Consider the following 3,334-nt stretch of genomic DNA (forward strand, 5'->3'; position numbering starts at 1 on the left):
ATAATAATATTTTTTACAAAATGCTATATATCTGCCTCACTCTCAACTGTGACCGACCGTTTCAATTCGTCATATGTAGCAAAATTTGAAATTGTGTTTTTTACGTTGGATAAAAGTAGAGACTCAGAGCTAGAAAATGGTATATCAGACACTACAGTTGAGGAACAATGGGAAAGTAATTCTGCTTTGAATGATGATAAACTTGTAACCTCACTTTTGAGAAAATGTCCTTTGAATGTTTTGGTACCTACTGGAGAGCTCTTCTTTGTCTACAGGGCTGTTACTTTGGCAGATAATGTCACCCATCTAAATAAATAGTTGTTATATATATAATTAACTAAATGTATGGTGTTTTTGTTTTATGTCAGTTTAATTGTTTGTTATGCTATAAACATTTTATTTTATTATAAGTGGTAAAAGGAACTAGAAAATGTTATATTTTGCAATTCTGAGTAATTACTACTTTAGTAAAGAATTACATATGTTTGAGTACTACTGCAGTTGCTACATAATTCCAATAGATGGCAGCATAAGACCACAAATTATATTTCAGAAGATTAGTTTAGTTTTCTCCCTGGATACACCACCACTCCCCCTCACAGGAAAACTCCTGTCTCCGCTTCTTTCTGTCCCTTTACACACTGCTAACGCAAGAGGAGAGACTGAAAAAGCATTTAACAGATTACTGTGAAGTAATATAATGAGGATTCATGTTTATTATTACCTGTTTTGATGCTCATGTTTTACACTTCATTAATATAACGATTATCAATAAGTCTGAACATTAATTCAGTCACCTCTAGTTGAGAAAAATGTATTTTCCAGGTACATTCATTGTCAAATTCATCAACCAGCATCGAGCCACTCTACCTTCTCTCTCTAGTAGTCAACTCAGCCCCGGGAAAAAGCTGGTGTCGTCACTCTGCCTTCTCCAGGGGCATGTTGAGGTAAATTTACTAACCGGGAGGGTTGAATTATGTAATTTATTGGTGGGCTGGAAGATGCACTCTTGTCTTTTCTATTCAGAGGTTGTTTACTCGCAATATCAGATATTAAGATGACTTTTTATAATGCATGTATACTGAGGTTGAGGTTCTGACTAGTGATAATTTACCCGGGGTTCAATACCTGCTATAGTCACTATTATTTTGCTCTCCCAAAAGCAACACAGCCCTAACATGGAAAAAACAGTATGGGTTTATAGCTCTCTTGCTCCTCCCTGTGGCCGTCTGTGGGTACTACATAACTAATTTGTGACACCTGCTAGGCTCATAATCTGAGGTAGCAACTGAGTCAGATCTCCAAGTCAATGAGCTAGACCTGTCCATTTGGTTTGCAACTCAGTGAACCTGAGCAGCATTCGCTCAATCCGATACATACTACCAAAGATTTCGATGCATATCAAATTACCCAGCTGCCATTTAGAAACAACAAGTCATCAAAAAATTTTTATTTATTAATAAAAAAATGTCTTCTGGCTGTTTATATCAGCCACATCTTGAAAAAGAGGACAGAGACATGCGTTTTGTTTAGGTGGTATACCTTTTTCTGAAAACAAATATGGTTAATCATGACCAGAAAATGGTTCATGTTTAGGAATGTGGATTACCACAACGTGTACACAGATAAACAGTGAGTGTGATCACCAAGTAGCCATAACCCTGTTAATAATTAGTTACCTGCGATCAGCGTTCATGGTTGATGCAGACAGGTCTCATTGATAACAGTAGAGAAGTTGACATTGTGACGCAGAACAATGAGCTGGGAATAGAACGTTCAGAAGGTGAGTTGGTGCCTCGGTGCTCAATAGAACTAAAAGGAGCTGGCAGGGAGAAAAATGACCTAAAATAAGGTGTTTTTTAGAGATTACTTCATAACTAGGGACATAACGTAATATTATGAAACTGGGCTCCATGGCGGAAGCAATTAACTTGTTTTCATCAGAAAAAAAAACATTGTTAAAATGGAATGTGTCCAGCCTACTTGAGGCGCCCCGAAAATAATATTCAAAAGATTGGTCCTTGGATACAGAGGGGTTAAACACTAAAGTTACCATCCATCTAGTGAAGAGAGGAGAACCGGACAGAGGTAGCCAGCATCCGTCAACGAGAGAGGGAGGATAGGATAACTAGGATGCTGCTGGTAGAGTAGCTAGCTAGCTTACCTAGCTGTACCGACTAGCTAGGATAACTAGGATGCTGCTGGTAGAGTAGCTAGCTAGCTTACCTAGCTGTACCGACTAGCTAGGATAACTAGGATGCTGCTGGTAGAGTAGCTAGCTAGCTTACCTAGCTGTACCGACTAGCTAGGATAACTAGGATGCTGCTGGTAGAGTAGCTAGCTAGCTTACCTAGCTGTACCGACTAGCTAGGATAACTAGGATGCTGCTGGTAGAGTAGCTAGCTTGCTTACCTAGCTGTACCGACTAGCTAGGATAACTAGGATGCTGCTGGTAGAGTAGCTAGCTAGCTTACCCAGCTGTACCTACTAGCTAGGATAACTAGGATGCTGCTGGTAGAGTAGCTAGCTAGCTTACCTAGCTGTACCGACTAGCTAGGATAACTAGGGTGCTGCTGGTAGAGTAGCTAGCTAGCTTACCTAGCTGTACCAACTAGCTAGGATAACTAGGATGCTGCTGGTAGAGTAGCTAGCTAGCTTACCTAGCTGTACCAACTAGCTAGGATAACTAGGATGCTGCTGGTAGAGTAGCTAGCTAGCTTACCTCGCTGTACCGACTAGCTTGGCTAGCTAGCAGGACGTTTGTCTGTCGTTTGTCTCGATGATGATGACGAATCCGGTGAACCACAAAATGAAACAAGGATAGAGAGTGAAAAGGATCTGGCTACACTCATACTGTCCCTGACCGTAAAGCAAAAAGCTAATTGAACAATAAACTTAGGACACCTCATGAGCTGTAAGAGGTACCAACAGGTATCTGGATAATAGCCTCATGAGCTGTCCTAACCAGTTAAATACTTTCCGTTCTGCTGAGAGAGCACCTTTCTGATGACAAGTGGCTCTGTATCTTCTACAATCTACCAACATCATTATTCTACCAAAATCCTACATAAATATTCCCTGGTAGCATCCTTACCTTGCAGCCTGAATTCAAAACCAGAACAGTGAGATTTTCCTTTGTGTTGAGAAAGAAACCAAGGGAACAGTTTATTCACCTCCCCAATGTCAAGAAACTTTGTGTACTTTCTGCTACTGATTCATTTAGGATACCGTCATTCCTGTTAAAGTTTAGAGGCACTGACCCCATGTCAGCATACCAAGAAACACAGTTTAACCTGTTTACGAGAAAAGCCATCGGTTTACAAAAACATCGCTG

The 3,334-nt window shown here is 40.2% G+C and overlaps 1 long non-coding RNA gene across 1 annotated transcript in view; it reads right to left on the reverse strand.

Moving 5' to 3' along the window:
- LOC123733419 (uncharacterized) overlaps positions 1-3,121 on the reverse strand; it is a 3,465-nt gene extending 344 nt beyond the window's left edge. The window contains exons 1-2 of the long non-coding RNA XR_006763776.1: positions 2,723-3,121; positions 1,680-1,761 (exon numbers count right to left, since the gene is read on the reverse strand). This is a non-coding gene — a long non-coding RNA (uncharacterized lncRNA). The remainder of the gene's footprint in view (positions 1-1,679; positions 1,762-2,722) is intronic.
- Positions 3,122-3,334: the final 213 nt, after the last annotated feature.

This window comes from Salmo salar, unplaced genomic scaffold (genome assembly GCF_905237065.1).
Source record: "Salmo salar unplaced genomic scaffold, Ssal_v3.1, whole genome shotgun sequence".
Taxonomy (NCBI): Eukaryota; Metazoa; Chordata; class Actinopteri; order Salmoniformes; family Salmonidae; genus Salmo; species Salmo salar.